This window comes from Ammospiza nelsoni, chromosome Z, assembly GCF_027579445.1.
Source record: "Ammospiza nelsoni isolate bAmmNel1 chromosome Z, bAmmNel1.pri, whole genome shotgun sequence".
NCBI lineage: Eukaryota > Metazoa > Chordata > Aves > Passeriformes > Passerellidae > Ammospiza > Ammospiza nelsoni.
The window spans coordinates 64,828,565-64,842,070 of NC_080669.1; positions in this window are offsets into that span (position 1 = coordinate 64,828,565).

A 13,506-nucleotide genomic window follows, 5' to 3' on the forward strand; every position below is an offset into this window, starting at 1 on the left:
TATAATAAACTAGTGGATCCAGAACCCCTAATTTGGACAGCTGAAGATGATCAACAATTGGAAAACTTAAAAAACAAATTGTCCTCTGCCCCGGTCCTAAGCTTACCAGACCTCAGGAAGGGCTTTGACCTGTTTGTGAGTGCAGAAGGAGGTATAGCCTATGGAGTATTAACTCAAGAATGGGGAGGGTGCAGGAAACCCGTGGCATACATCTCCAAATTCTTAGATCCAGTGGCTAGAGGCTGGCCAGTTTGTATACAGGCAGTAGCAGCAACTGCAATCCTGATAGAGGAGACTCAAAAATTGACCTTACAGGGAAAAATTAAAGTGCATACTCCTCATGATCTTAAGGCAGTACTGAGACAGAGAGCTCTGCAGTGGTTAACCAATGCTAGAATAATAAAATATGAGATAATACTAATGAATACAGAGGACTTAGAATTTATCACATCAAATGCCCTCAATCCAGCACAATTCCTAATGGGAGAGCCTATAGAGAATTTAGAACATGATTGTCTAGAATTGGTTTATCTCCAAACAAAAGTAAGAGAAGATTTGGAAGATCAGCCTCTAGCAACTGGAAGAAGCTTATTCATAGATGGCTCTTCGAGAGTAGTAAATGGAAAAAGAGCTTCAGGTTATGCCATTATAGATGGAGAAACATTACAAATTGCAGAAAAAGGGAAACTATCCCCAAGCTGGTCAGCCCAAAGTTGTGAAATATATGCCCTGAAAAGGGGACTGGACTTACTGGAGGGGGACCGGGGAACCATTTATACGGACTCCCAATATGCATATGGGACAGTTCACACATTTGGGAAAATATGGGAGGAACGTGGGTATTTAAGTTCAAAGGGAAAGAGCTTAGCCCATGAGAACCTAGTCCGATCAGTACTAGAAGCCCTACAAAAACCTACAGAAAACCTACAGTGGTCCATATAAAGGGGCACCAAAGAGGAGACAGTTTAGAAGTTAAAGGAAACCGACTGGCTGATCAGATAGCCAAAGAAGCAGCTCTAGAACCAGGGGATCCAGTAAAAATTTTGAAGACAAAAATGACGCCTGAAAAAGGGGAAGAACCTATATTTAGTGAAGAAGAATTAGAAGCAATAAAAGATTTAAAGTTACATCAAGGACAACAGGGAGAGTGGTTAACCTCAGATGGACGGGTGTTTTTGAATAAAGCACTGGCTCGGACAGTGCTAACAGAACTACATAAATTAACTCACTGGGGAGTCCGAGGACTATGTGATCATTTCCTAAGAAATAACCTATGCATCAGGGTATATAGCCTGGCTAAAGCTGTTACCAGAGGGTGTATCATTTGTCAAAAAGTGAACCAGAAAGTTATGAGAAAAGTAGCACCTGGAGGAAGGGAATTAGCCTTGAGACCCTTCCAAAGCATACAGATAGATTTCACTGAAATGCCCCCCAGTGCAAGGATACAGATATTTACTGGTTATAGTTGATCATCTCACACATTGGGTAGAAGCCTTCCCGACCAGGAGGGAAACAGCTCAAGTCGTGGCAAAAGCAATCCTAGAGAATATTATCCCCAGATATGGTATTGTGAACACCATAGACTCAGACCGAGGTCCACATTTTGTGTCCCAAACATTACAAAATATAATTGAGGCTTTAGGAATGAAATGGAGGTTGCATACTCCATGGCACCCCCAGAGTTCTGGGAGGGTGGAGCGAATGAACAAAACTCTCAAAAATGTATTAACTAAATTGATTGAGGAAACAAAGATGAATTGGCTGAAGTGTTTGCCCCTAGCGCTATTGCACATCAGAACGAGACCTCGGGGCTGACATAAGAATTTCACCTTATGAAATGATGTTTGGGCTGCCATTCTTGTTAACACCTTATAGCACAGGAGACTATCTGGAAAGGGGAAGAAGCTACCAGAAAGTAGTTAGAAATAATTGGAAGAACTCTGGAGGGACTTAGAAAGAAAGGATACCTTCCTCAAACTTCCCCTCTCGACACAAAAGTTCACAACATTAGTCCAGGAGATTGGGTTTTGATAAAATCATGGACTACGGGAACATTAATGCCTAAATTTGAAGGCCCCTTCCAGGTGCTCCTGATCACAAATTCAGCTGTGCGGACCAAAGAAAAAGGTTGGACTCATATCACAAGAACAAAAGGGCCAGTCTCACCCCCAGGTACGGGACCGGATCCAACATCAGCTTCCCCCTCTGGCATTGGACCAGAGTCCACACCACTCTCACCCCCCGGCGCTGGACAAGATTCATCTGCTTCACAAGCTAAATCACCTGAGTACACTGTGGTAAAAGGACCAAAAGATTTAAAGTTGACTCTCAGAAGGAAGAGTCAAAAAGACTGAACTGTGTGGGAAAAAATTGTTTGTTAAGAGTTCTAATATTGCTTAAAATGTTTTAAGACTGTTCTGTGTAAACTATGTTGGTAAAAAGTTTAAGACTGTAAATAAGTAAGTCTGGTTAAGTTCCCCAATTTAATTCTAAACACTCCAGGTTAATCCTCTACAGACCACTCCCCTGGGAGGGGAGACCAAAATTGGTAGGGAACAGACCAAGAGAGGTTTAAGCAGAGAAGCGGGTAGAAGGGACTCTAAAGAGCCTGGAAGCTTTTCCTCAGTAAAATTCCCCAAGGGGCAAGGCCGGGTGGGCAGGCGGAAGGCAGATGGCCCATACCGGACTCTTGGGAAGGATAGTACTGATGGCTCTGATTGCTGGTGGTGCTCAGGGGAGCCCAGCTGAGCCGCGCAATGAATGCTACCAACCCCTCTGTGAGGATGAAGTGAGCTCCTTGTCGAGAGTCCACATCAGTTCTAACCCTGATTGTGTTAACCTCTCCCAATTGGTCCTTTATCAGAAAATAAAAAGAGTGTATTGGATAGTTTACAATACTGCCACTTTTAGGCAGCCACTCCTAGGAGAGTGCCCTATAGGGGAAGCCTGGTTGTGCTTTGAATGGGATGCTGCTGAAACAAGCTCAGCAGATCTAGTGAAAAGCAAAGAAATGGTGAAAATGGTAAGAAAAATTGTTTGTTACAAGTATTTATATGAGTGTACTGGAAAAGAGATAAACCCCTTTTGGAACACATTTCAGGGGAGCCTTAAACCCTTAGATTTGATCTTGTCTGGCAGCTGCACCGCTAGAGTGATAAAACCAATTTTCTTATTACGCAAAGAAACTGGATCAAGTTTGGGAGTTCCTATATATAATGATTTGGGAGAAATTAAACAGAACAAGCAAAGTGGAATAGAAATGGAGAAAATCCAAAATTGTAAAAGCCAAATTCGGATCCCAATATCTATGTTAAACAAAGTTATCCGGCTCCAGGCAGTATTAAAAATAAAGAATTCAATTATTAGGAACATTTCAAATGAAATAAAAAGGTTAGCATGTGTAAATAATGAGGAACAAACTCCTACACTTGATCCCAGTGGGTGGGGGAACCTAGAGATTTTCAAAAAGGATGTATGGGAAAGGGTAGTTTTTCTCACTGTGTGTGTACTTGGAGGATTGCTCTTTTTACTATGCTTGTTTATCTGTTTTAGTAGAATAGTACTTGCCGTGCAGACCAACCTGAAGAAACCAAGGAAAGTAACAAGGTTAAGTAACCATGATTACCAAAGTGCACAAGAGATTTATAGTAGATTCAAGACAAAAATTGGGAGTTGATGCGAGCTTAGAATTTAAGCTCGATCAAAGAAAAAGAGGGGGGACTGTTATGGACAAAAATTCGGTTAATATTTTTTTCTGTGAGAAAAAGTTACCACTACTGCTGGGCTGCTGCCTTTGTTATTGTAATCACGGGTCGTTGTCGTTAATGGTTGTTTTTGTATTAGTAAAAGCCCTGGCTTGGGCGAGGTAATGGCCCTTCTCCTGGGTGGGGTCCTTGCCCGAGGCTAAGTTTAACCTTTCACAGAGTAGGGAAGACACCTGAGAGGGTGGGGGGGGGGGGGGGGTTATGCAAAGTGACTCCCAAGACCAGAATGCTTTGTGAAACCCCCGACTCCAAACCCACGGAGAAACCCCAAAAACAACGAGCCACCTAAGAGTTGAGAGACTGGAGTGATGTCTGGACGTGAGGAGCCGAGTGCTGAGCCTGCAGAGACGCGGAACACCTTCGGACCCTCTCGCCCTGACCATGAGAGTTGACCCCAGCAGTGAGACCAAGCTCACGGAATGGGAGGGGCACTATCTGACGGGATCAGCAGGCCCTAAAGGCTCCCAAGAGGATATGATCTCCAGCTCTGCCCCTGGTGGACAGAGCTGTGCATATCCTCCTCCTCTGAGTCGCCCTGGGAGAGACGAGGGGAGACTGCAGCCCCGCCAAGCTACCCAATCCTGAGCTGATCACTTTTAATAAAGGCATTAAACAGGAGAAGAAGTCTCCTGGCCCTTGTTTATTTCATCCGGGCATGGAAAAATGTTGGGAAGAGACTATGGGAAATGATATCTCAGGGGGATAAGATGGTTGTTGATTTGGCGCATATCTGGAGACTGTTGTATGAGGCATTGAAGGAATGGAAAGCAGAACAAGATAGAGGGGAGGAATTGGAGGAACACGAACTAGAGCAAGAAACTGAAGTAGAGGAACAGGAGGAAGGTGAAGCTGAGCCTGTCGATGAATCTCTCCCTGAGGAGACTGCTGCAGCTGCTTTGGGGCTTCTCCCAGGGTTTGCTATTGAGAATCAAATGGCAGGCTAAGACTGTTCCTTAGTATTTATCTCCAAAAGACTATGTTAAACCTGTGTATACTTCACCTGCTCAGCAGTTAGTTGAACTGAGTGGTAAACCAAAGTATCTTACACCTGCACAGCAATTAGCAAAAATGAAGTTACAGAAGAAGCTAAGTGACAAACAGGCTGGGTCATCGGTCTCTCCCTGGGCCATTTGCTCTCTCCTCTCCCTCTGCTCGGTCGGCTGCTCCCCCCTCACCCTCCTGTGGATCGGCTGTTCCTCCCTTACCCATCCGTCTGTTGGTCGCCTGCTCCTCCCCCACCGTCCCGTGGTTCGGCTGCTTCCCACCCCCCCCACCACCCCTGCTTTCCCTTGAGCCGTCTGCACCGCCTCTGCCTTCCTCCGAGTTGTCTGCCTCCGCTCTACCTCCAGGTGAGCCGTCTGGCCCGCCCCTCACCTGAACTGGTTGAACAAATGCAATCTTTAACATTGTGTCCTTCCTTGTCTAGTGATAGTTCTGACGATAAACTGCCGGTTATAAGTACATCTAAAAAGAAGCAGTAATCTGTTTCTATTAGACCTCGTAGCAGATCCAGGCCTGCTCGTTCTTGGACTCTGCCTCCCTGCCAGGTGGCTGTGACTCCTCGACATCCTTTGCAATTTTGGGAGCACTTGAGAATGAAAGCAGCTGAAGTGGGAGATTGGAATCTGTTAGAGAAAATAGGTCCATCTAAAAGGGTGGAGATGGCTGCTGCTGTTTCTTCTGGTGGGCCTGTGGCTTTTCCTCTTTTCAAAGCTGCTCCTAATTCTGGACAACAAGACAGCCATCAGGTTTTTGCATGGAGGATTGTACAGGACCTTCAGTCAAAAGTAGATCAGTATGGTATTAACTCTTCGCAGGTGATGCATGTGATTCATGTTCTAAATGCTGATGTATTTGCACCTTATGATATTATTCAGCTTGCTACAATTCTGTTTCAGCCAGTGCAGTATGGTGTGTTTCAAGCTACCTGGAAAAAAATGGTTGAAAGAGTAGCTTTGGACAATATGCAGTTACCGCGGCATGATCCACATCATGCTGTGGGAATTGATGCCTTGCTGGGCAATGGACCATTCTCTAACCTGGATTTGCAGGCAAGATGGGACCCCCTGCTTCTTGCACAGGCCCAGCAGCTGGGTATGAGTGCCTTGCTTAAGACAATGGAGATGGCAGCTCCTAAACCAAGGTATATTACCATCCAGCAAGGGGTGAAGGAACCTTTTCTGCAGTTTGTGGAGAGGGTTGCTGCAGCCCTTGAGAAGCAAGTAGATGATAAGGTTGAGGCAAATTTTATGCAGACAGCTAGCACAAGAAAATGCGAATGATGATTGTAGGAGAACTATTGATTCTTTACCAGAAGATCCCTTGCTGTCTGAGCTTGTAGCTGCTTGCTCAAAGGTTGGTTTGGTTGAACATAAAATGGCTGCTTTGGCAACAGTCATTAAGTGTGAGAGTCTGTCCGAATATTCCCTCATCTGCCTCACGATCATCCTTGGGAGACCACTGAAGAGAAGACCCCCCCCCTGTATAGAATATCTGGCTCTGGAGGAGAAAAGTCACATGCCAAAGGCCCTGAGACCTGAAAGCACAGTGTTAAGCTATTGTTTTCACAGGTGTGTTTGCTGTATGCTAAGAAGGGGGCATCGTGCCCCATTTGCAACAATAGGAGCTCTGGAAGCTGTCCCACCTCTCAGCCTGGCTGGACTTCTCCTGAGTTTCAGGTGGTCTCCCACAGAAGACCCTCACCTGTTTTACAACCACCGTGATAGACAGACTGAGATGTAAGAAGCCTCTCCAACAAGGACTGATACATGAAACTCCTAAAAGGCCCCTCTGCTCCTTCCAAGGACTGGGACTGAAATCCCCAGCCCGGGGGAGGTGTGGGGGAGGCAAGCTGACCAAAGCGAGATGTTTGCCTGCAGATTGTGACCACTGAACCAAGAAAACAATGGCTCTCACTTACTGCTGAAAACATAGACGACCTGTTACATCTGTTCCCTATTGTATCTGTTTCCCCCCCCTCACAATTTTCAATAATAAGAACCTCTGAGTTAGCTAGAGCCTTTGAGATTTCCCCAGCGTAACAGGCGGATCCTCGACTGGACTGGACCAAAGGACTTCGTCTATGCATTGGTAGCTATATTCCCTCTCCCTCTCCCTCTCTCTCTCTCTCTCTCTCTTTTTCTCTTTTTCTCACACTTAATCCCTCTATCGCATTTTTCATTTTTGCTGTGGTTATTTCAATAAAACTGCATTTGTTTTGATTATCACTGCAAACCCCCTTGTACTGTGTTGGTTTTTGCACTCTGAGATCACTCCTATGAACCATCAAGTCATCTGTCCACTATGACGGATCCTGACATTAAGTCCTTACCCAGATATTCTGCTTGTGAAGAATTGGGACGTGTGAAGACCCAATGCCCTCAAACTGCTGGATGATGTGCACACTCTAGGGTAATTTGGACCAGTAAAGTGCCTAAGTACCTTGTTATCGTTGTGGTAACTTTGGCCGTATTGCTAAATTTTATAAGTTAAGATCTTTTTCAGGTGGTTGACAAGTGCAGGGAAACTGGAAGAGGAACGCAAAGGGGTGCGTGGAGACACAAATACCCCAATGACAATCACGAGCGCTGCCAGCACTGCAAAGCTCTCCATTTGTGACCGATACACAGGGGCCACAAGAGGCTTGGCAGGGATTGATGTACCGGTAGCTGAAACAGTGACTATTTTGACAAGAGGTATATGTAAAGTGCCTCTTGATGCTTATGGTCCTGTAGGCCAAGGTTTGAGTGCTTTTCTGATGGGAAGATCTAGTAGTACTATTCAAGGTATTAATGTCCATTTGGTTTTATTGATTCTGATTATGTGGGACAAATTCAGCCTATGGTGTCTATTAGTGAACTTCCAGTTGTTATTCAAAATGTACTTGTATTGCTCAACTTGTTCCTTTTATGAGTCCTGTTCCAACTGTAGTGGATCAGAGTCATGGCACTGGAGGTTTTGGATCTACAGGACCACCTCAGGTTCTCTGGACTCAAAAAGTGACAGATGAGCGTCCAGTAATACAATGTTTGATCACTGCTAAGGGATGTCATCCAGAAACTACAACAATATCAGGTTTCCTTGACACAGGAGCAGATGTAACTATAATTTCACAGCTTGTTCAGCCTCCAACATGGCCCCTCCCTCAATCAACCTTTGGAGTTGTTGGGTTAGGTGGGTCAACTGCTGGTGCCTTATCTGCTATCATGATCACTGTAACACATCTGGCAGGCCAACAAGCTAACATTAGACCATATGTTACTAAAGCTCAGCCTAATTTATGGGGACGTGATTGCTTAACCCAATGGGGTGTTAAAATCACAACAGATTTTTAGTGGGGGCCACTGGGATGCAGGGCTTTAAACATCTGGTTGTGTCCTTGACATGGCTAACAGATAAGCCTGTCTCGATTGATCAGTGGTCCCTGCCTACTGAAAAGCTTGCCCTGTGAAGCTTAGTGGAAGAACATTTACTAGCTGGACATATTGAAAAATCATTTAGCCCATGGAAGACACCAGTGTTTGTAATAAAAAAGAAATCTGGTAAATGGAGACTTTTTCACAATTTGCGACAGCTAAATGTTGTGATGGCCACAACGTGCGCTTTACAATCAGGTATCCCAACACCTACAATGATTCCACAAGGATGGGAAATAATTATCATCGGTTTGAAAGATTGCTTTTTAACAATTCCATTGGCTGATCAGGATAAGGAAAAATTTGCCTTTATTGTGCCTTCTTTAAATCATGAAGAACTGGGTCAAAGATATTAGTGGACGGTTTTCCCTCAAGAAATGAGAAATTCTCCAAGTATTTGTCAATGGTTTGTGTCACAGGCTTTATCTAAGGTCCGAGGGCAATTTAGCAATTGTTATTGCTATCATTATATGGATGATATCTTGTTGGTGTCTGAAAATAAACAACAATTGTTGGCTCTCATACAATGGGCTGTGAAAAATTTAGAAGCCTTTGGTTTGGTTATTGCTCTGGAGAAAGTTCAAAGCCTTGGAGATATTTGTGGTTGATAATCACCAATACACAAAATGTGCCTCAACCTGTAAAATTGGACATTGATATTAAAACTATTGTTGACATGCAGAAATTGGTTGGTGCAATAGGTTGGCTTAGGCCATACTTGGCGATAATTAATCATCAACTGCAACCTTTGTATGACTTACTTTCTGGGATAACTCCCTCTACCAATGAGAGACATTTGACTGCTGCAGCAAAAAAGGCTGTAGAAGAAATTGAATTGGCCTTAATATCTAAATTTGTTACTAGGATAGATGTCTCTGTTGATGTACAATTATTTATTTTGAGAGATGATGAAACACCATGCGGATCGTTGTGTTAATGGAATGATAAATGGGAAGATAATTTGCATATTTTGGAGTGGATATTTTTGTCTTTGGGGTCCTGAAAAACAGCTCCAGGTCTGTACGAGCTTTTTGCAGACATCATTATCAAAGGTCGCAGATGCTGCCATGAGATTTAGGCTGTGATCCTGTAACTATTGTCATACCGGTACAACAATGGTATTTTGAGTGGTGTTTTCAAAACAATCATGAGTTGCAATCTGCTTTATCTTCCTTTACAGTCCAATAGCATATCATTTACCTTCTCATCCTATTTTGAATTTTACTAAGAGGATTCCTTTTCAGGGGAAACTACTTTTGCTTTTCTGTGCCAGTGAAAGGTGCAACAGTTTTTACAGATGGATCAGGAACAACTGGAAAAACTGCTGTAGCCTGGAAGATGACCACTGGGAATATGAAGTAATGGTTCAACAAGGATCTCCTCAGTTAAGTGAACTTTGTTCCCTACTCTTGGCCTTTACCCTATTTCCTAGTTCTGTAAATATAGTTACTGACTCTGTTTATGTTGCTAATTTAGTGAAGCAGTTGGATCAAGATGTGTTGTATAATGTAAAGGAGAAACCATTATTTGTTATGGTTTTGAAATTGTGGACTGTTATTCATAATCAAAACCATTCTTATTTTATTATGCATATTCGTAGCCATACATCACTACCTGGATTCTTTGTTGAAGGTAACGCCTATGTGGATTCCCTTGTGGCTGCCTCAGCAGTAAAAACGATGCCTAATATGTTACAACAAGCTGTTCTATCTCACCAATTTTTTCATCAAGGTGCTCAGGCACTACAGCAGCAATTTAAATTATCACATAGTGAAGCAAAGTCAATTATTTCTTCTTGCCCTGATTGTCATATGTCTCATGTTTCACAATATTACGTTACTAACCCTAGACACTTACTGCCTTCGCAAGAATGGCAAACAGATGTTACAAAAATGCCTGAATTTGGCCGTTTAAAGTATGTTCACATTACAATTGACACCTTTTCTCATGCCATGGTTGCTTCAGCATTGGCAGGTGAAACAGCTGGGGATATTATTCGTCATTTTTGCCACGCCTTTTCCATCTTAGGCATTCCATCACATGTAAAGACGGATAATGGCCCGGCATTAGTTTTAAAGAAGTTGCAAGTGTTTTTTCATGCCTGGGGTGTTGTTCATTCTACTGGTATTTGTCATGCTTCAACAGGCCAAGCAACTATTGAATGTGCTCATAGTGTGTTGAAGCACTGGTGCAAAAATAAAAAGAGGGAATGCAGAGGAAGTCACCTCAAGTGAGATTAGACAAAGCCATCTGTCTTAAACTTTTAGTGTCCTTTACCTGACTTACAAGTGTCTCCTATATTCTACCATTTTTTGTCTTTGAATTCAAACCAGCCGAACTTTAAGAAAGTACTAAGGTATGGGTAGAAGATTTAATCACAGGAAACTGGACTGGCCTAGTGGAATTAGTAACATGAGGAAGAGGATATGCATGTGTCTTAACAGAAAATGGCCCTTGTTGGGTCTCAGCCCGTTGTGTTAAACCTTATTTGGAGTACACACTAAAGGACAGGATGGGTGAGAGCAAAATGAGCAGGTAGTTGCATTGGTTATTAAATGGATGGAAGCATGGACCCTCAAGGAATGTGTGGTAAAGATGGTAATTCAAGACAGAGTAAAGGTAGTTATAGGCTTATGCAGAAAATCCAAAAGTTAAATGAGTGGATGTTACTTTTGCTTCTTTTTCTTGAATTCTCTTATAGAGAGGTTGGTAGTATTGAGAAGTGTGTCTTGTACCATTTCCTTTTGCAGGGCACCGACGGTCCCAAAAATAGGGGAATTTGATACACCTAAGGGAGAAGTGTTGCCTTTGCATAGGGGTTGAATTAGTAGCTGAAGTCCACACTTTGAGCAACTAGGTTGGTTGCTCATTATGATAGCAGCAACCAGTTGTAAAGTTAAGGGGATGCTACTTGGTTCTAAGTGATGACTAGTCAGATGACTTGGTCTCTGACTCTGTGAGAGAAAGTTATTTGATTAGAAGTGAAGGTGTCATTCTGCTACATATGTCATCTGGAAATTGTGAGGTCTGTAACAGTATTTGAAGATCTGTCTTTATGTGTTTTGTTTGTATATGAACCTTAAGATTGTGAGGATGTGTGTTTTGTGGAGTTGGTAGAAATTGGTTATCTGTAAGTGAATGAAGAATGGATTCTCCATTTGCTTGGATTTTTGCAGGGGCCCTGCAGAAATCCTTAGCAGTTGTATTTGTGGGCCAAACACAAAAATAGGGTATTATAGGAAGGACATTTTGTGCTGTTCTTGTGAGCCAGCAAAGGCCTCCTGAAGATAAAGGAAAGCCCCATATCTCTCCTGAGGAAGACACCAAGGTTGTCACCATGGAGACGTGATGAAGGAGAGAAAGTTAAGAGATACAGACTCTAGCTGGCTCACAGAATGACGTGGCTCCCTGGTCACCCACTGAAAACTTTGTTTCTTTCCTATAACCAGTGGGCAGTGAATGTGTATGTTAAGTGAATGTAAATATCTTGAAAAAGTGTAAAATCTGTAATAAATCTCTCTTGCACCCTTCTGATGGAGTCGTGGTACTTTGTGCTGTGTCGTGCTCTATATCGACAGGGACCAGATCAATTGAAATAATCGGTTTATCTCTCTTGGCACTGCTTTGCTACTGGATGGGAAAGAGGGCAAAATTGCAATTTATTGGAAAGCTCTGGAGAGAAAAGTACAAAATACATTTCTAAAACCTTGGGTTTAGTGGCAAGCATTAATTTATTTGTAGAGAGATTAAGGAATGAATAATGAATCAAATATAGATTGACTCTTGCCTATCTCTTGCCTATTTAACAGAGGAATAGTTAATAAAATAAGAGGTTACCAGATTTTTCTGTTAAGTACGGTGAATGAACATGTCATATGCACTTGAGAAAGCTGCCAAGAATAGCTGGTGTTTCAGAGAGGCAGAAACAGAAAAAGGTGTGTGGGGGTGTGTGTGTGTGTGTGTGTGTGTGTGTGTGTATGTGTGTGTATGTGCACGTGTGTGTGAAAGATTAAGAAAATGGCAAGCCAGTTATGTCTAAAAACAGAAGCATGAAACGTGAAAACTATTTGCGTGGTTGCATTCTCAGCATCCCCAGACCCTACATTTTCCACAAGAAAAGGAAAATAATGATTTTCAGTGGAACCTGGGTTTCAGCAAATTTTTAGATTAATGTATCCAGCTTGAATGAGTAGTACTCATCATGTATTCACCAGTAAGCACTGAGCTACTATGCAAAAAGAGGGGGTGTCCTCTTACATCTTTACTATTTTTGTAAAAGATAAGTGAGCTGTTGGTGTAAATTATAAAGACATGAGTTAGGTGCTTCACTCTGGAGGGAAATTTGATGGTGAATCTATAAACTAAATAGTCATCTCACAGTGTTTAATTCAGGAGGAGAGAAATGGGAAGACCTCTTGCATGTGTTTAAGTGTTGTAGAAAACATGTTAAATAAATATCAAATGGTCATCCTGTAATTTTTTAATCAACAACAAGATTGAATGCAGATTGTTTAAAATACCTTAAATAAACTGCGCATTTCTACATGCATCTCCTGCTGTTCCACATACCTTTTGAGAAAATATTCTTTCTGAGAAGATATCTTTCTCCTGTTCCTCTGCAAGCTAAGAGAATTTCCATACCTGATTCAATAGAAAAAAAAATAGATAATTTTTTCTTTAATTGCAGCAATATGATCAGAACAATAATTGTGAGTCCAGAGAGAATCTAACCATCTAACATATTAATTGCCATCCATTTTTTCCTAATGAATTGCATCTCTGAAGCATTGTTAAGAAAGGAGATTACTGTGATTGTCAGAGTTAAGACAGACACAACACTTGAGGTTGATGAGGCAACAGCAAATTCTTATGGAGTGCAGTTCCCTTTATATAGTTTTTGAAAGCCTGCGCAGTTGGTCCTGATTGGCTGAATTTGGTTGCCACCCAGCTTACTGGCCGATAGCTGTCTGTGTCCCCAACAGCCTAAACTGGTTCCCTAATGGCCTAGACTGGTTGAATTATAATTAAGGTTATCCATGACTGGTATCTGCGACTGGGGCCAGCTATGTGTTAGCCACCACATTTCCCCCTTTTTATTTCTAAATACAAAGCACTGCAATGCTTCAGGATTGACACATCTTGAGTTACTACTTAAAGCATATCCCATATAGAAAATGTGTATTTGGTGGTTGAAAAGCTCTGGTCAACACACTTGAGGAAGCTGTTGCCTAATGATTACTATGCTGAAGACTAAACAGACAAAATCTCACATATAAATCACATAAAATTACATGAAGAAAGTGACACTGTTTTTTCCTTTAGTATCA